The 20462-nt window shown below is 42.1% G+C and overlaps 1 long non-coding RNA gene across 1 annotated transcript in view; it reads right to left on the reverse strand.

Moving 5' to 3' along the window:
* Positions 1 to 3858: 3858 nt before the first annotated feature.
* The window catches only part of LOC112987160 (uncharacterized), a 29728-nt gene continuing 13124 nt past the window's right edge, over positions 3859 to 20462 (reverse strand). Inside the window, exons 2-3 of the long non-coding RNA XR_010392097.1 lie at positions 7458 to 7551; positions 3859 to 5964 (exon numbers count right to left, since the gene is read on the reverse strand). This is a non-coding gene — a long non-coding RNA (uncharacterized LOC112987160). The remainder of the gene's footprint in view (positions 5965 to 7457; positions 7552 to 20462) is intronic.

Raw genomic sequence — 20462 nt, forward strand, 5'->3', positions numbered from 1 at the left:
TTTGTTTTTATAAAAGATGCTAAAGACTGATATTTCTTTAAAAGATCAGAAGAATTTTTCATTTTTGTAATTTTTTAAAGGGAGATCTCAAAACTAGGAGTAAACAGAAATTCTACTTGATTTCATGTTAGCTTTTGGTTCCACTTCCAGAAACCAAGAACTTAGAAAGTGGGTGTTATCCTTTGGAAAATAGAAAAAGAAAATAAATTTTTTTTTGTGTGTGTGTTTTTCTCCATTTACAAAAGGCGGAAAAAGTGGAGAGGGCAGACTACAAGAAAATAAGAGATGAAGAAACTATCTAATAATTGGTTTTGAACTAGATGAAGTTTTGAACTGGAAAAGAAGGCACTAAATTAAAGCAAGAAAAATATATATTTTTAAATATGGAAAAATATTTTTCACTCCCACTTCTTACTGTTTTCAAAGCAAGGAACTTTTCATATAAACAGAAAAGGATGCATTTAAATTCATTTTATAATTTCTCACAAAAGTGAATGATCTTAAAGGAAATGTTTTTGTTTACAGTTTTTCATGACAGAGAGGAAACAGACTTTTTGAAACACTTTTCATGTGCTTATCCCAGCACACCTGCTCAGGTTCTTTATTTACCCCTGCCTAACAGTTATTGCATCTCTGCTTGGGGATCACTTTATAGGCAATGGGTACTCATTGGTTAATGTAAGGCAGCTGGACTGCTCTCTGGAGTTACCTCTTTCTTTCCTTTGATTGCACAGGAGGTCAAAGGTGACTAGCTCAGGCATGGGTGTTGAGCTGTGTGATGTGGTGGGCTAGAGGAGATTGCTTTTACCTTATGTGCCCTCAAGTAGCTCTCAAACTTCCAGCTGGCTGGTGATATTCTGCTTAAAACACCCCAAAGTTCTCCCGTCCTCTTGGGCAGTTCAAGAAAAAGAAGCATGCAATTCTTGTGAAGCAGACCCACAGGATGCTTCCCAGCCATGGACTGTGAGAACTGGCAGTCACCAGCACTGTTAACTCTCCAGAGACTAACAGAAGAGAGCCGTTTAGTTCCTATCTACCATGCAGGGATGACTTTCATGCACAATTTTTCATTAGTCATATAACTAAATATGATCTGCCATTGTTGTAATTCTTCCCCATGACTATGAATAAGAAAGGTTTGTATAAATTGAAGGCAGATTTATTCAAAGGGAAGCGTTTCAACAGCCATATTATTGCTATAGAAATATCAGCAAATACATATATATATATATATAGCCTAAATACATGTATTTTGCCTAAATACATGTATTTTTCCTAAGAAGACCAGATTCTTTCTCTTTTACTTGGAGGAAAATGTAAAAAAGACTACAGAGAAAGGAAGCCTCTGAAATATCAATTTGTGGAGTGGGGTTGTATGGTATTCTGAAAGCTTTTAGTATTTCTGAAAGAGGATCAAATTTCTGTTCAAACACGTTTTCCAACAATGAAAATAATTTGCTACAAAAATCAACCCCTTCTGAACTTTCTCACAGTCCTGGAGTTCTGTGATGACATGACTCAATGCTATCTTCAATTATCTCCCTTTGACAATGAAGCACAGCATTGTCCTTTATATCAAGGTTTTGACAAGAGCCTTCATGCTTTCATGCTGCAGTTGCAATTCAGATGTTTTCTTTTGCTCCTAATTTTTTAATAGACTCTTCCACTGAGCCCATCTCAAAATGAAATGAATCTAATTTAGATTCAAACAAATCAAATGAGACTTTAAAGCTTTTTTTCTGAAGAAATACAGCATAAAGAGAAATCTTTGAACATAAAGGAATCCCCAGGGAAGAAGATAATTTTGGCAATAGATTGTGCCATGCTCAGAGGAAAAGGCCTTGGGAATGGGAGAATCCAACTGCTTCACTTCCTTCTGATAGACATTGTGGAAATATTTGAAGCAAATAACACTATTCTGATCTAGGAATAACCATCTTTTTCACCAATAAGGCCTCCAAATGCAGTAGACCAGAAACTGGTGTCTCAGTCCCAGCTCCCAGTCTCAGCTGAGTGAGCTGTCACATTCAGTCCTCAGGTAATCTGGGGAGAGGTTATTCTGGGGAGAAATTCAGGGTCTCTCTCCTTTATGTGAGCCAGAACAATGTTAAATATTTGTTACTGTAGCCTGCAAATACTTGAAAAGCAGTTACAAAGATGATGGAGCAGCCATACTGTCACTAGGGAGCTTCAATTTGGACATTACGAAAAACTACTGCACTAAGAGGGTTGTGCAGCACTGGGAGAATGCTCAGGGAGATGGGAGCATATCCATCTTTGGAGGTTTCCAGAAGCTGACCTGATTTCCAATAGTCCTATTTAGAGGGAGAAGCTGGACTGGAGACCCCCAGGCTCCCTTCTGACCAACATTGCCATGCTTCTAAGACAAACTTCCATTGACAGAGACAGCCTGAAAGAATTCAACACAAAATGAGGGGGGAAATGTTATGCCTAGGCAGTACCAGAAGGTAACATGAAGACACTTGGGCCCTAACTGTTGCAGAAATACTAAGAAGCCAGGCCAGGTGAAAGCTGGGCTCTGAAACAGTTAGAGAACGGTCATTTGTAAGGATGTATACCAGTGTAAATCAGAGAGCATCAGTATTTCCTGGGATAATAACATTCTGTAATTTAAGCAGTTTTCCTGAGCAGTAAATGGAAGTACAGGGTACAACCTGCTATGACTCACTGCAGGTAAATGTTTTTTAAATCCTACCCATAAATATCACACTTTGGGCTGTGAATGTGATGTCAAAGGCTTCCTGGCAGCAAGAAGAGCAGCTGCTTGCCCAGGCGGATCCCAGAGGGTTGTGGAGCTTTTATTGAGGAATGCATGTTGGTTTGCCTTTCAGACTGCCACCTCAGATGGACAGAAATAACTCCTGCAATGCCAGATCCTAGACACAGAACACTATATAGGAGCTATTTGTTGCATCTTGTTCCTTTACTGAGCTGCCAAGCAGCCTTCTGAGACTGGGCAATTATCTCTGCGTACTGTGAGGAGGCTGAGGTAGAAGACCAGAGACTTCCACAGCTATTCTTCTGTGGCATGCTTTGCCTGCTAAGCACACATGAAAGGTTTACAGTCCTGTTCAGCCACCCACACTTCTTCCTTGGGCATATGAAGATCATGACACACTGTGACATCAGAAACTGCTCTCAGAAATGGCTTACAGCTGTTCCACATACGAATGTGATGTGGGTGACACCACAAGGGGTCATGCAAGGTGGCGGTGGCATAAGCACTAGGTGGCAGTGTTGGCAGGTACACCTGGCCATACCAGCACTTTGCAGCATGTTCCTTTATTAGCCAAGACAAGCACTGTGGTGGGCTGAGACAAGGAGTTTCTGAGTGCTTTTGAGGTACTTCCCACTGAGAGAAAAGATGCTCTGTTATGAAATGTGAAACCTGTAGAACTCAGGCGATTTCTCAGCAAAACGTTTCTTGAACAAACAGGCCTTTCCAGGGTTCTCATGCCTGTCCTCTGTGCTTGCCTGCAGCACACTGACTGTCCTCACTCCACTCCTCCCTGACTTCCACATCTCAGGGTCTGCTGTTCTTTCTGAGGCTTTCTGTTGTTCCCATGCCTCATAATTGGCACCTTAAAACATGGATGGATGACACAGAATTGCATCACTGGACTGAGAGCTGACAGCATTTGATGCCTCACAGCTCTGCAGAACTTTACAATCACTGTAGGAACAAAGCTGAAATCATCTGTTAAAGGGCAGGTACCCATGCCTTATACAAGGGAATCATCTCTATTATCCTTTACAGGTAAAAATGGCTTGAAACCTCTTGCTTGCTTATTTGTTCCCCCACATAAAAGTGCAAGAATCCTTAAAATGAGATGCCGTTATCAAAATCTTCAGCAGAAAATTTGAACTTTTTATAATAAAAAATCTGCAATTATGGAAATACATTCTCTTTGGTGTCAAAGTGCTGATAAGAGCAACAAATCATATTTTTGACAAAAATTATCATGTTGAGTCTTGCTGTGTCATGATACAAATCTTCCATATTGTGAAGAAACAGAGACCTGTCAGGAATATTTCAATTTACAAAAAATAAAAAGATTTCCATAAAATGGTTACCTGAAAAATATTTAATGACTTATGCTTACATTTTAGGGCCTAAAACACCCAGTGAAGTAGTTGTAGTCCATTCAGTATCAAATTCATTGCAATACATTAAGAGGGAGCAGAAATAATTAAGGTCTGGAGGGGCTGAAGGCAAGGAATGATTAAAAGAGATACTTATGCATAATGTCTTGAGAGGGAACATAATAAGTTTCTCGGAGGGTATATGTAACAAAAAGATGGGATTTGTTTAGTGTTGCACACTAGGGCATAATTAGAAGTAACAGGATTAAATTTATGCATGGAAAAATAATCTGATTATCATAAATCATTTGTAACAGTAAACTGAAGTTCTATCTGCAAAGGGTTAATTGGTTCTTAAAAGCTATGTGGCTACAGTATCTTCCTCCCAGGTACCTTTTTGTCTGGATGCTCGGAGTATTTCTAGCAGGTTGTTATAGGCCTCCTAGGTGGATCCCTTTGGGTAGAGCTGTTTGGGAAGACTCCATATGTGCCAGCACAGTTTAAATTAGTCTCTTTTTCAGGAACATAATTGTCTGAGTGCAGAGAGGGTGCCATTTTAAAGGGCCTCTTCCTCAAAAGTCCTTCAGGAGCCACAGCTTCATCAGAAGGGCATGTGCCGGGGCGGGGGGGTGGGGGGGGTGGGAGGGCAGGAGGCAGAGGAAGAGGAAGAGAAGAGGCACAGACTTTCTTCAGGGGAACCAGAGTGCTGGTGAAGCTAGAGTTTGGTGGAGGGAGAGTACCCAGTAAGATAGATCCATAACTCAAGGCACACAACACGTTTCTCTTAGGAGGTAGATCAAAGTTGTTTCTCTTACTGAAAGACCTTGTGGAAGAAGGGAAGATAGTAATGGTCTCATTAAAGTGCTGAGTGATTTTTATTCAGCTAAGAATTATGTCCCTACTGAAAGACATGATTATTTCCAAGACCGCAGGCAACATCTGGGTAAAGAGATGTCTGAATCTATAACAAGCCTGAAAGGCTTCACTTCCAAGCACACGTCCAGCCTGACAGCAGGACAATAGCTGCCTACGTGGTGTGTATATGCATGTATTAGTAGTAAAAAATACAACAAATTGCCCAGTTCAGCCAAAAGAAGAGAAAAGCGTCCATTATGTGTAATTCGGAGAAATATAGATGTAACTGGAAAAGAACAATGTTCCACTTGGTGTGCACATCAGGTCTTGAGGTTGTATCCAGGTTGAGTGGCCAGAGTGTGTCCTGCAAGTCTCACACGTTGATGCTCTGAGCCTCCAGACTGGGAACCTCACTGGAGTGTGACAGCCTCTTTTTGCTGTTCACAGGTCAGGCAGAGAGAACAAGAAGGCTGGTTTATGCTGTAGCTCTCATCCTGTTATGAAACTGGGACATCCTGGAGACACACAGCTGAGTCTGGGAACCTCGAGCCCACCAGTTTGGGACAGTCATGAGGGATTCTGCTTCCGAGGAGCTGAATCCAAACCATCAGAGACACTGACCTGGACTGCCAGTCTGGGCATAACATCTTGTCCCTGGCAAACTTTGCCTTCACTGTGAGAGGCCCTGCCTTTTGTACCTGGAATCAGTCCCATCATTTCTCCCTGAAGTAGCCAAATCTTTTGCTATGTCTGCACTACTGTTACCCTTGTGACTGCACCTGCATGGTGTTCACGAAGTGCCCACAGCTGTACCAGAGTTTTTAGGCTTTGTGGCAGCATATGCCTCCTGCTCAGCTTTTATAGCCCATGCTAAAGCCTCTGCCAGCACAGATTCCTGCTGTTGGTATTTGAACTAGGTCTGCTGGTGATGTCTTTTCTTACTAGCTGGAAAAAGAAACCAAGGTCGTCTGTCTTCCATAATCACATCAGCTCCTTGTCTTCTTCCTAATGAGCCAAACAGATTGAACTCTGAAATCATTTGGTGTAAAGCATTTTCTTCAGCCTTTGAATCTCTGTTTCCTGCAACCTTTTCCATCTTTTAACAGCCTTTTAGAAGGTCAGCACTGGAACTGATGTGCACAGAGAAACCCCTTCTCTCGCTGGTGGAAGGGGAGATGTATAAGAACTGTGGTGACACTTTTGTCCAATAATAACACTAATCATCTACATAATTAAAATTATTGTGTGATTTAAGCTTATGGAATTCAACAGAAACAAAGTAAAATAAAATGAGAATGTCTATTTGAGAATATTTTTATATTCATGAGCAAGTGAAAATAAGTATTTGATGCTCAGAGATGGACACAGTTTCAGCAGGCAGCCTTACAGTAGGGAACAAGCAAAACCAATAAGGTAATACAAAGTCTGAAACAATAAAAATTAAGTTCTTCATGCCAAGACAATTTCTTGCCAAAAGTATGTCTCAGAGGGCATTGAACTACTGCTTCCATAAAAGCCATATTAGAATTTTGTAATCATAAATGATGCCTAAGTAAGAGAAAGTTACCTATTTTTGTATCTTTCAATCTCACATGTTTCTCTATGGCAAAGATGGCCCATATTTTATTGAATCAATATCCCAGAGTGGGGAGTATGGATTTTGCCAGCTTCAAGCAATAAGAGTCTAGAAGCAATCAGAAGAAAACAAACAGGGGGATTTACCTTCTCTTGTGGGGATTCATTTTTAACTCCTAGCAGCATGTTGGATACATTCCACTGAATGTTATGAGTAATATTTTTTTGATCTATTGTTTCACTTTCTGTAAGGCATATTTTATTTCCGAACAGTCTTCTTTTGATGCTTTAGAGGTCCTTCTGGCAGATTTGTGAGATGAATCTCATCTTTGTCTACTTACTCTGTTTTGGGGAAAAACCTCCCCAACTTTTGGGGGTGAAGTAGCACCATAAGAATTTGAGGCTGCATATTTAATCCATTAACAAACTGGGGAAAAAACTGTCTATATTGTGTCCCATTTTTAGTATTTTCATATGCTATGTTATAAAATTATTCCTTCAGTGTCTCTGTCTTTTGTTTATAACATGTGATGGGCGTCAGTGACAATTTTTGCTCCTCCTTCTTATGCAAGTAGCCTATTTTCCCACTGGTGTCATATCTACCCAAAATGGGTCTTGTTAACCAGATTCTCAAGGGAGAGATCAGTAACTTAAGATTTTGTTCATATTATGAGTGCTACTAGTATATCATTATATACACGAAGAAACACACAGAGAAATTCTGGGACCTATGTGATAACACAGACCATGCAAAGAAACCACTCATTCCAGGAATTACACCTCAATAGCCATGGCCAGTGTTAAAGAATAGTGAATTGAAACCGTCTAGAGGTAGCTGCTTAGCACAACTTATATAAAACTTGCTTAGCATGAGTAGCAAAATTTGCTGAAGCCTTAGGCCGCACTTGGATAAAGTAACGAACCTTTACTTAGTTTAGTAAGAAAAGTGCCTCAGAGCTGGTTCAGGCCGGGAAGATAAGGAAGCCACACGCAGTCTGCATTCCTGTGTCGCCCACTCTGAAAGGGAAGACGTCAAAACTTTGAAAATAAGATCAGTACAGGACATCAGGACCTTGGGAGACAACAGCAAGACCCAAAGAGAAATGAAGGTACAACCGTCAGCAGAGACTGCAAGAATAAAGATAAGGAGAAAAACAGCTTACCTAGGAAAAATGATGAGATCCAATGAGGAGCAGGAGACGCCAGACCTAAAAAATCACTATTGGTCTAACTACCGCATGAGGGGTGGGAAACTTAAGTTTAGAAAACCATAATTGCCCAGGAATTTTTTTGTTGGGGTCCCTCTTTGGAGGCACCCAGCTCGAGCTGTGATTACGGCACGTACGTGATTAAAATTTAATTATTTAATTTGCTTTGATTTGGCTCTGAACTTTTTCTGCAGGAACCTAGGGTCGGGCCCTGTTATGGTGGCCGACAAGCCTAATTTCCATAACAGCCAGTTTCCACAGAACAACCGTATCTTCTCAATTTGCTGCATTATAATTCCAATGCAGAGTGTAAACTCTTCCACTACCCCGTACATTGTCCAGTACTAGTTGCCTCTAAACCAAACCTCCAGACCACAAAACAAACTCCACTACAGATCATATCTTTCTAATACTGAGCATTTGCTCATATGCTAAAAGAGAATAAAGAGAGAAAGAAAGAGAGAGAGAGAGAAAGAAGGAAGGAGGAAGGAAGGAAGAGAAAAGAGAAAGAAAGAGGAAGAATAAATGTAACAGTGCCATCTGGTGACATCTGCGATGACCTTATATTGTAGATAGCAATCCTCTCTGCAGTGCAGAGTGGAAAAATTTAGGGACAGGATCCATGACAGTATAGGAGTCAGTTTTACAAAACTGATCCATTCGTTCCAAGAAATTGGTCAGCTCAGGTAGGTAACTCAAAACTGGCAGCTGTGCCCTAAATTTTTAAGAAATCTAGCTCCAAATGTATACACACAGGTGCAAAATGCATGTGTAATATTTATGGCCATGCATGCAAATTGAGTAATTGTCCTTGCAAATGGCTAATTAACTACATTGGACATGGAATTGGGATAACTGCGCACACAAATTAAGCCTACACTTCTCTGCTGAAATGGTCTGAAAAGCTGCCTCTGCGCTTCTTACCCTAATTTACTTAGATATTAACATCTTTTATTTATGTAAATGACTGTCATACTTGAATGTTTTGAAATGCAATCATGATTATTTTAAATGACCTGGTGTCATATTCTAACATGGAAATAGCCCTTCTTTTCTAAAACAGGCTGATTTCTACTGATTTAGTCCAGTTTTGTATTGTGAATCTGCTTTAAGAAAACAGAAGTCTGCGATACATTTCATGGAAAAGATTCTTGAAAAGGTTTATTTTTTGGTGCATATTTTCTAATTTTTCCCTCCTGTGGAGACAGCACAGGACTAAAGATTCTCATCTAAACTGGCTTTGAGTGGAGCATTGGATCTGCTTCCTGAGCTTGAACTTCACTGTAACAAATAAGGTTTGAGAGATCCCAATGGTAACTATTCTGCTGGAAACTAACTGGCAGCCATAAGGAACAGCCTCACATTTTAGAGGTAAATAATAAAATCCTGCATGAAGCCTGGGAAAATTAAACCATATTCTATGAAATAATTTTTCCCCTATGGCAAGGAGAAAAGGAAACGAGCTACAGGGAACTGAAAAAGGTAACCTACAGCTTCCAGCTACTGCTTTCCTGAAATATAACTTAACTATGACTACAGACAGGTCTGTTCTTTGTTTTTTTGGTGTGGCTGCTTCTAAGCTAGTTGCAGTAGCACCTCACCCACAGTTTCTGGTAGTCATGTCTGTGGGCCTGTCCCCAGTACTGCCTGGGTACCAAAGACCAACAGAAGTTGCAACCAACCCAAAGGTGTGAAGTGCTATCTGTTGTCAGTCCTTCTTCCTCTGGCTGTGAGCCACTGATGCCCTGCCCCAGCTATCTGATCTCTTTAGCCACTGCCACTTTGTTGACCATTTTTGTCCTTTGCGTATTTCTGCTCCTTAAACAAGATTACACAGAGCACATAGACTATATAAGAAGTCTTGCATTATAGCACCCTTCTTTAACAGGCTGTGCAGGCATTCGTTGCCTTGCATGTCCCTTGGCTGCATGCTCACTGCATGACCCCACCTCCAGCCACACTGAGACTCAGCTGTTCCAGATTTGTATTCTTTGTTACAAAATAAAATTCTCTTCATGTAAAGACAAGTCTTCTGTTCAACAGAAACAACCCCAATTGCAACAAAACCACATATGCAAACAGGACACAACTCAGGCATGTTCGCTGGTGCTTTTAATAGTCTCTCTTTCTCTTTTACATACGGCAAGAAAGACCATCTCCTTGGGGTTTCCTCACCTGGAGCCCTGGGGGAAGCAGAGGAAAGCCCTATTCTCCCTCTTGGGCATCAGCCTTACACAAAAGACTTCCCATGACACAGATCAGGAAGAGGGAAAAGGGCTCCCAGCTGTACCTACTAGTACATAATAGAGAGACAGGGAGCATTCCTGGCACTAGGATGGGATCATCTACATTCCTCAGCCATCAGCATACTCCCTGGCATGGTTTTTATGCCAAACAGAACTGGCCCAAACCATTTGCTGGCATGGTTTGGGAGTAGCAATGATCCATTTACAAGAGGTATTTAGCAGGCGATCAAGTGACTTTGATAGCAAAAGTACAACTCTTCCATGCTAACTCAGAGACTGGGAAGAGGTCATGGCACTTGTAATGCCCAGGGCATCTGGAGCTATAGCAGCCAAGGTGCTCTCCTGAGAACCCAATTCAGGTTGTTGCCTTCCTGCTAGCATGATTTGGGACTTTGGGCAAATTATCCAAGGTGAGACCCAGAGCTCCTATTCTAGGTAAGGTTCCACAAGCCCTAAAGCATGGTGGGGTGGGGGGGGTTAAGGATGCCAAAGAGACATCTTACAGTCCACACACACTCAACAGGTAAAAGGGGCACCTGAATCAAACTGCCAAAGGGCCCTGCAGGTAGAACAAAAGAGCAACTCCCATGACCCACGGGTACCTGCTATGCACAGGTGCACATCTGATCTGCCCTACTGGAGCTCAAACACTCAAATGAGGGATATATGTGCCAGTGGTTCCAGTGCAGAATGCAATCCTTACCTGAAAGTCAGCTCCTCCAGGAAACTGATTCACTCATTTCAAAATACAGCCCACAGACAAGGAGATGGTTTAGTAAGGCTTAGCACATCTCCTCTATCCTGCACACTCATCATTCCGGCTCCAGGACACTGTTAGGCCTCCTCCCTGCTGACCTGTCAGATTCAAGACTGAAAAATTATAGACAAGCATGATGCAATCTGGGCTTGGCCAGAGCTCTGAGGAAGATCTGCCTATACCTCCCCCTGTTGTGAACCTCCCAAAGAAGTGAAAGGCTAGGCCTCAAAATGGCCAAGTTGTATCAGAAAATAATGAAGTGATCACCTCTTCAGCTAGCAAAAAAAATCAGAGATATGGGATAAGACACAATAGGCATGGAAAGGGCTTATATATAGCTTTCCCCCTCCATTTCTCCTCTGTCTATCCAGACTTTCGGGCAACTCAGTGATTCTGTGAGTTGCAGCAGACTTTGCCCAATTCCTTCCAACCCCAATGAAGTTCCTTGCTGCCACATGCAAGGCCTCAGCAGCTCTCCTCACTCCCCTCAATAGTCTGTGCTGAGCTGCCAGCTCCCAGCCAGCTCCCAGCTTGGTACTGTCACTGTCTGCCTCTTTCTGCCAGACACACACTGATCGGGGGAAGCTTCCTCTCCCAGAGCAGTCTTGCTCTTTCCAGCAGTGAAATCATGCTCTCCTTCCTACCAGGGATTTCTACCAGACCCTGTTCTGCTAAAAAGAACACAGTGTATAAACCAGTGACAGACATCACTTGGGTATTGCCTGCTATAGCAAAGCAGCCCACTTCTGTTAGTCTGTGCACCAGTTAGACTTCATTTTTAACACACCAACTTCAGTTATTCACTGACAGTGTCATTCACCTGCCATTTACCACACACAGTTTTGACAGAGATCTTGGCTTTTATCTCTGGTCATTTTCATCTAGACTAATTTAGTCTTTCTATCATGAAGTTTTGCTAATGATTATAAACAACACCGTGTGCAGGCTGAAATGTATTTCCATCACTCTGGAAAATTCAGGACACAAGGATCAGCAAAATATGACCTCAATTTAATTCCATCATTTTTTCCTCCTGGAATTTCTCAGCTGCAATAAATATCATTACCCAGACCACAGAGACTAGCTGAGTGAGACTATTGCAGCACACCTACCTGGAATTAAAGAAATGCAAGCTAAAATTCCTGTCTCTAAGACAAGAACTGTGAATAATTGAACTGGTGTTCCCAGAGGTCTGGTGAGGACCCTGAACACTGGCTAGTTCAAAGTCAACTTCTTTCTTTCAGTTCAAGATGAAATTTCATGGTTGGCCTGAGAAACTGCATTGACAGAACATTCACTGAAATGGATTCTTTTCCAGGGAAGAAAACATCCAGCAATCTCACACACACACACATGCACGCACACACGCACACATAAATTCTACATTCCTTTAATGTTTTTTCATAAGCTTGCCCAGTGGTACTTGGGCACCAGTATGTAAAGACACAACCTCCCTCTTCAGGAAAACAAAGCTTTTTGAATAGAGAAGGGGAGGGGGTGCAACTTGGTCACAGAAAGAAATGGGGTATAAAGAGGAAGAAAAAAAAGCCTCTCTCTGGAGTCTCTGATGAGGCTGTGCAAAAGGCCACCAGCACTATGGGTGGCAGCAAAAGCACACATGGACTAAACCCAGCACTAGCACCTACTCCCCAGGAAAGCAGGTGTGCAATGAGCAGACAGCATTGCTTCTGGGCCAGGATTGCATTCATCTGGAAAAAAATTAAGCAATATGTGGCAGAGATTTAGTGCTTAATTTGGAAAGCAATCATTATGCAAAGTAGGTTGTGTAGTGGGCAGGAGGGGAGCTGGTGCAGGTATGTGCAGAAAGCCATTGCAGAGAGGAACTGTCTGGTCATGCAGGCTGTGTGGGGACTGCAGGGGATGTTATAGCAGGACCCTTGGATGAGGGAGAGAGCTCAGGGACACAATGGTGGAGTGTGTATTCAGACACAGGTGGGAAATGAGAACAGTTCAAGAAACGTAAACAGATGCCAGAGGGATCTTTGGCAGGAAAAAGTTTTGAAAATGCTGAGAGGAAAAGTATGTAGCCCCTCTGGAGTGAGAAGGAGGTTGGCAGGGGGAAATGTCACAGGCTATTAGCCTCTGCAGAGCTGAGAGAGAAAAGAGTCATTGGCATTTGTATTACAGGAAAGGGTCAATAGGAACAAGCTGAAAATGCAGTGTCTCCACCGCGTCCGTGATTTTCAATCACCAGTAGAGTTATGAAATTTTAGTTCCTACATACTCCTTGTGAAGGTTTTGGTCTCTTCCGAATGCTAGGACTGAAAGGTCAAGGATGAAGTAGTCACTTTGTGAAAAAAATGTTCTCTCAGTAATAAATGTTTTTACCTAGGCTTTATAGATTGTTTGTATGAGTTCATTTTGGCAGGTAGTAGTTGTTTGACCTCAGCCACAGAGTTTATGTGAGAGCATTTGGTATGCAAGTTGAAGTACCTCACTTTTGGCATTGGCATATATAGGATCTTTGGATTTTGATGTGCTTCTCATATATGGGTAATACTAATTGTGGGCAGATATTGACAGATTTAACCTTTGTTGCATTATCAAATTTGGTGTCATTTGCTATGTCTTGTTTACAGAAAGTTTGGTCCCAGTCTGAGCTTTGTTTGAAACAGAGGGAGAAAGAGTCTACGAAAAAATAGTTTCATCGTGTAATCTTCTCTTGGTATAAGCTGTAACTGTCTACGGCCATGTACATCTGCCTCAGTCCATTATTTTTCATCATGGATTCCAGTACAGGATTGTGTGATCCAGAGAGATGTGCACAGCTGGGGGAATAGGAGCTTTCTTTTTTATTGTAATAAGCTCCTCTGAAGTGTCTGGGTAACTTGTACATAAATGTGATGTATTTCCTGCAAGACTGTCTTATGCAGTGAAAATCATCTTCAGTTTGGTGAGGTCCTGTTAATTCTGCTCTAAGCAGATGTGGTGATATCTGAAGGCCTGGCCGTACATCACTGCTTTGGATACATTTTGCAGAATTGTGGGTTTTATGGTGCATGTAAATGGGATTTTTGTAAATAATAAGTTGCAAGATACAATTTTCATATATCACTTTGGGATAAGGAGATGCTAGAAAAACATCCCCTGGAGGGTTGTAGCTGTTGGATCTGTCCTGGAAAAGAGTGAGAAAACAGATCTTTGGACCAAAGGATGATGGTCTTATATATGGGCTGTAGGAACAGCATGTATTTGGTGGAACAGTTATCTCAGAGTCTCCCCTGAGGTGATAAAAAAAGGACATTGCAGTGAGAGTGATACTTTGTGCATGTGTATGTGGCACTGCTTGTAATTAGAGGAAATTTTTGCTATTGAAGGTAAAAATGTTTGGGGCTGAGGATGAGGCAGAAGTGCTTGATGAAACTGGAATTAATAGGCGACAAAGATTCCCTCAGTAAAGGGCCAGATTTTGTCCCAAGTCAGAATGAATTCCATCTGCATACATTCTTGTATGTACAACTGTCCACTGTAAATGGGGCACTGGCTGACAGCACATGCAGTGTTAGCAGCACTGCCATTTTGCACTGGAAGAGCTCATGATGAGTGTAGTCCAGGAGTATAGTAACCAGGGTCTGAAAACTCAGCTTTAAATTTCCCAGTCCCAGGCTTGGTCTTGCAGCTGGCACATGACTACACAACTTGGCATGGTCCAGACTGGAGAAAAAGGGATAAGAAACAAACCCATTTCTGATCAGGTATTTCACAACATGGCAAACATTACCTTGCCTCCTGTCTGTAACATTAGGGACTATCCATGACACTCTACTAATCCTCTTTCCTCTGGTAATCATACACCTAACCATCCATTCAGGGTAGAAATTATGTCTAGACTCATGGGAGACTCGCTTACTAAAATTAGTAGATTGTGGGCGGATTATAGGTCAACTAACTCTTTGAATGGTGACCCTAAAGACTACTGCAATGCAGAAGGGCTACAGAAGTCTTTGAAAACATTCTCTTGGATTGGGATCCCAAGGAGATTATTGACAGATCAGAGTTCATAGTTCACTCATACACTGGGAGGGAAGGTGTTGGCATCTATGACCAAGAAAGATTCAAAATGGAATAAGGCAGCCTAGAAGATGGTGGGGTCACCTGGCACAACTGGCAAGATAAAGTGCATTCTCTCTAATATCCTCATACTTGAAAGTCACATGTTAATAAGGAATTGATTTTGTATAATAACCTTTCTGAACAGGTCCTTGAAGGAGATGTGAAGACTGGAGAAGGTTCTAACTGAGATCTGAGCTGGAAGCTGCTTTCACATGGGCAGAATTACTGCCACAGCACTGACTGCACCAACAGGCTCTGCAGCCATTTTGCCTTCTCCTTGGGGATGTGGCTGCCTGTGCTAAAAGTCAGCCCTGACACAGTACAAGCATATCAACTGGGATCAGACTGCTGGGAAAAGCCTTGTCAGTGGTGTTCCCTCTTTGGCTCCAGAGCCGCATTTAAGCTCAGGCCCTTGCCCTGGGCCTTGCCTAAGCTACCTTGTAAGTACACCTGTGTCCAGCCTTGGACCTCACTGATCTGACCTTGCCTTGCTGACTTGAGTTCCTGGCTTGAATGCAGACCTGCTGTATCACTGCAGACTTTTCTGGCTATCACTGGACTGTCAGCAGACCCTGTTATTGTCATCAGACCGATTCTGCTCTTCTTGCTTGGTTGCTGTAGGACAGCAACCCCTGTCACCAAGGCCACTGCCTCTGTCTGCTGTACATCTTTGGCTCGCAGCTTGTACCTCCATGTGGAGCAGCCCACTCTTGCTGCTCCCTGACAACTACACAGGGATAATATGCCTACTAACTGGATGGCACCTGAAGCTTTTACATACTAGCTGCTTGGAGTTCATCAGCTCTTGAGCCCAACCGTGCCCTGATAAAACAGCTCCAAGCTATGCAATACACAACTCTCAGTCCAACCTACTGATAACATATGTTTTAGCCTCTGTCATTTACAACATGCTACTAGTCCAGGACCACACACGTGAATACATATGTTTTTCTCATAAAAAGGTACAGATATAATGGATGATAAGAGCACCTCTGGCACCATTTCTGGGATGCAAGAAGCAATAGGAAATATAAAATAGCTCAGGGTCCTTTAAAAGCTGAGAAATCAGCCACTTTGCTCTGTAAGGAGACAGTATGCAGGTGCTGGGAATTAGCTGGGGATCATGAGTCCCAGCTGAAGGATTTAAATAGGGGTCCAGCACAGCAGAAGAGGTTGAAATTGGTAGATTGTAGGGGAGGAGGCAAGGATTGAAGTGGGCTCCTTAGGTTGGGGAAGAGGTGGAGAGAGTAAGAATCTTTATTGGTTCTGAGTAAAATGTATTGAAGTTTTTGCCTGGCCAGAATAAGAGAATTTTTTTTTTGTTTTATTTTGTTTTTGTTTTTTTAAGTATACATATACATTGGAGGTGGAGGAGTGTTTTACCAATAAAATAAACCCAGATTAAGAGATTCATCAGGATGTCTGGGTCAGATTATTTGTGGGTCAGGCTGGATGAAAGAACAGAAGCAGTGAGCTGCCCTCCTGAATTATTGAATGGAATAGACATAATGCCTGGCGTCCTTAGGCCCTCAAATTCATAGCTCTCAGAGATGAAGGAAGGCAGATCGTGTTCCTTTGTGACAAGATGGCTCAGAGATGGAAGTGCTCTGCCTCTCTTCCTGCTCTTGGAAACTGGAATGGCTAGAAATATCACTTACTAAAAATGCTACATGTTACCATAAGTGATGGAATGGAGAGGAAAGTGCAGAATCTGTCCCACAGAGCAATAGATCAGTGTGAAGTGGGCATCTTACTTCACTAAAGGCAATAGATCTGTGGAAGAGATATTTAAGGGACTCAATATGTTTCGTGAATCACAGAAAAGGGAATTTATATCTTTTGGGGGTCATGACAGTTTAACAAGGTTTTGGCCCAGATTCTAATGGCTTATTGCTGAACTGTAACTATTATAAAATTTAAAGATCTTGGAGAGACAAAGCAGTTGAATTTAGAAGTACTCTAGAACCACTGATCTGAAGCTAAAACCTGCTCCTATGTGCCCTGGTATGAATCTAGAGTCACTCCACCAGTTTTGATTTGGGTTTTACAGCATGCAGACTGTAGCTCCATTCCTATATGAGCAAGGATACAATCTGGAGAAAATTGCTATCTGCTCTGTGCACTGAAAAATCATGAGGCAGAACTGTGCATATCCATTTCTGTTGCAGAAGACCACTGCTGAGTTAACCACACCTCTGTAATATTGTAATGACCTCCCAGATTGCACAGCATCCAGTCCAACACCTTTCCTGCCTTTTGCAAAGTTTTGCCATAATATAAGGATGGCTTTTGGGCTTTACAGGGAAAGCCTAAGGCCAGAGACAAGTTCTTGGCCATGCAGCTTTTATATGAAGGATTCGTAGGAGGTCAGAGCAGCCTTTCCTCAAAATGCATTTTCTTACAAGAACTACTGTGTTCCTAGGCTAAGTACATATTTTCAACAGAAAGGGAGGTCAGTTTCTGGTGATGGGAGTTCCTTCAAATGCGCAGGACTGCACCATGGATATACATACACCTTACAATTGAGAGGGAAGAACTTTTTCCCTTTCCACTATCAGGGAGAGTTTGCTTGTGCCCTGTACCCCCTTATCCTCAGCACAGTGTGAGCCCAGGGTTATTTCACTCTCAGCTTCTCCATGGGAGGAAATCCTCTGTGCAAATTTTTATGCAGCTACACAGTTTTTCTTTACATGTCTCTTTGCTTATGAAGCTACTCTTGCTGGAGATACTAAGTGTAGGTGTGATTATAACAACATTGACGCTGCTGGTACCTGACCCTCTGCAACAGTGGGCTCCAGACCTCTTTCTCCAGGTCCAGCTTCACCTTTTCTATGGATGCTCAGCACCTTTTTCCACTTCCAAAAAGCAGGGGAGCGTGATCCCCTTTCTTGGAAATATGCATCTTGTCTCCTACAGCAGTTCATATCAGCATCTCTGATGCCTTTCTCCCTCCACTGAGATCATCTCATTTCCAGTCCTTATACCAGGGAGAATACTGTCCTGAACACCAAGACAGTGAATAATATTTCTTCTAGGAGCTACTGACTGGGATAGCAGGTTCTTTATGGATATCCTTCATTTAGTAGGTGTACTACAAGCCTTGCATTAATTTTTATTATTCATCAGTTTACCATATTTCAGGTATTTTTGAATGTTGATCAGAGTGTTCTGGAGCAAGCCAGCCTCCTCTGGAAGATCTCATCTTTTCATCATCTGGCGCTAAGAGGTATAATAGGAAATAAATACCAGATTTCAAGTGCTGAAGGAGAGAAATATGAATTTTCTATAGCATGATTTGTTCCATCTTAAGATGCATCTCTAGAATGTTAGATGAATGGCTCTCTAGAGGTGCCAGTTTCTTTCTCTAACTACATAAGAAGTCCATAGGATGAGCTCAGATGAAGACCTACACAGCGTAGACATTTAAAGTTAAGTGAAGTTGCTCCTAACTGATGTCTGCATTTGGTTTTTAGAAACTTCTTTGAGCAATAAAATTCAGAGAGACCTTATCTGAAGTGCCTGTGGATGAAGGAGGCTGACATGGCCAGGGGCAGAGCCCCTTGCATGGGTCAGTTGCAGAGGCAAGATGCTCACAGCTTGAGGCAGGGTTGAGAAATTGTATGACTGGCAATAGTACACTGATCAACAGGGAAAGGATCTAGGACTCAGCATTGTATCTAGATAGTAAGAGGAGGAAAATAAAATAGTCAGGACCCAGGAGCTTGCAGGTTATAGGGCAACAACTCTCTTTCGGGAACAGAGGGATAGGTCCACTTTCAGAGGAAATGGTAAAGAGAAAGATGAGTTGCAGTGATGCTCACACCAAAGTAAATCAAAAAAAGAAAAAAATCCCACAGATGTCTACACTCTTCCTCCTTCCTTCAGCCTCTTCCTCTTCAGGGTAAGCAATGCCTCTAAGTGCTGTGGGACAGTCCAGGGGGTCTGTTCCACTCCCAAGCTGCGTGAATCCACAGTTACTAGGTCTGTGCATGACAGCTGAACACAACCATTAGTTTCTCTGTTACAGAACTGATTTAAGTTAGAGTTGGTTTCTTGGTTTTGTCTTGTCTTTTGAAAGAAATAATCTTTTTTCTTCTGTCTCTGGGCTGAGACAACCTAATCAAATCCTGGAGTGGAGCACAGAGGGAATTCCTGAGGGTTCAGTGCATGGGAAAATGAAACCCTGTATCCCTGCTGGAGCAGCACAGTCAGGCTGCCAGCTAACAAAGAATTAATTTGGAATGCTTTTACTGCTTATTTGCTAGCTTGTCACCCTTGCTATTGCTGTGGTTTCTTGTTGGCTTAATTTTTCATGTTCCTCCAGCTCATGATTTAATTTATATGATATTTTGATTTTTGTTTTCAAAAGACCAAGTCCTGGATTGACATGTGTGGCTTCCATCAAGGCAATAGAAGAAAGGAAGTGAAAAAAGCCCCCAAAACAGGATGTTTTGAGATCTGCTTGGTGAGGAAGAAAAAGACTGAAATTGCAACCCTAGTATATCTTAAGCTATGGAAAACAGAAGGCAATGAAAGTAAAACTAAAACATGTTATTTAAAAAAATACAACTTGAAATAAGCCTGGGCTTGTTCTCTCTGAATTCTAGAGGCTAGCAACACTTGAGCAGTCTCTTTGAGAAAAGTACTGTCTCCTTTTATCTCTGCCAAATGCTGTTATCAATAAATACAGGAAATACAAGCTGGGATTGTAGTGGATGCTGTAACTGAGCATGTGCAGAGGGTCCCAGGAAAGCCCTTTGTTAGGATCTTGCTGGGAAAATGGTCAGGGAAAGCCAGTAAAAGGTAACTCCGTGCTAGCAGAATTAGCACTGACTCATATGTGATATATCACAGCTTGAAAACACTCACCTACAATAACATAAAGCCACAACAGCACCAAATTATGCCTCCCAAGAACACATGCAGTCAGAAAGAGCTAGCAATACTCACGCAGCAGCAAATGCAGGCACATATTGCAGCTCACACAGCCCAGTGCTAAGGGCAGCAAAAGGCACAAGCTGTTCATGCTCTCCTCTCTAAGCTCATGCTTTTCCAAGCAGTTTGTGCCACCTCAGTAGAAGTCAAATTGTCTCAGAGATAAAAAGAAGGAAGAACGTGGATCTGTTTTCTCCTCTTCTCGCAAACCTTGTCTGTCATCATCCGCAGGATATGGTGTGCTGACTTTGTGTGGATGTGTGATCATATTTCTGGGGAAGAAAAAAAAACTGTAAAGGAGGTGTGAACATACTTCTGACAAAATGTGCCCAAAGGAGATAAAATCAGTAAAAATCAAAGGGTTGATGAGTAAAAGCAATATCTTGTTCCATACCTCCTAGCTGGGAACAAATCCTGTTTGTGCTCCCATTTGCTTCTGTTGGCCTCTTTGTAGAACCTGGCTAATGTTCCTGACCTTCCTCTCAGGACACGTGTATGGTGTTTAGAAATTATAGCCTGAAGAGCATTTGGAGACACCTGGGTGGAAGACCCTGGGAAAGGCTAAAGGAAGCTGTTCCCTCTGACAGTTGGGAAAGAAAGCAGCTTTCTGAGTTAAAGGACTAGGTTATAAATAAAAGGAATTCTGAAGACCACCTCTCTCAATCTACTGCATGCACAGGAACAGCAGCTGGTAGGGAAAATCCCATA

Source organism: Dromaius novaehollandiae, chromosome 17 (genome assembly GCF_036370855.1).
Source record: "Dromaius novaehollandiae isolate bDroNov1 chromosome 17, bDroNov1.hap1, whole genome shotgun sequence".
NCBI classification, from domain to species: Eukaryota; Metazoa; Chordata; class Aves; order Casuariiformes; family Dromaiidae; genus Dromaius; species Dromaius novaehollandiae.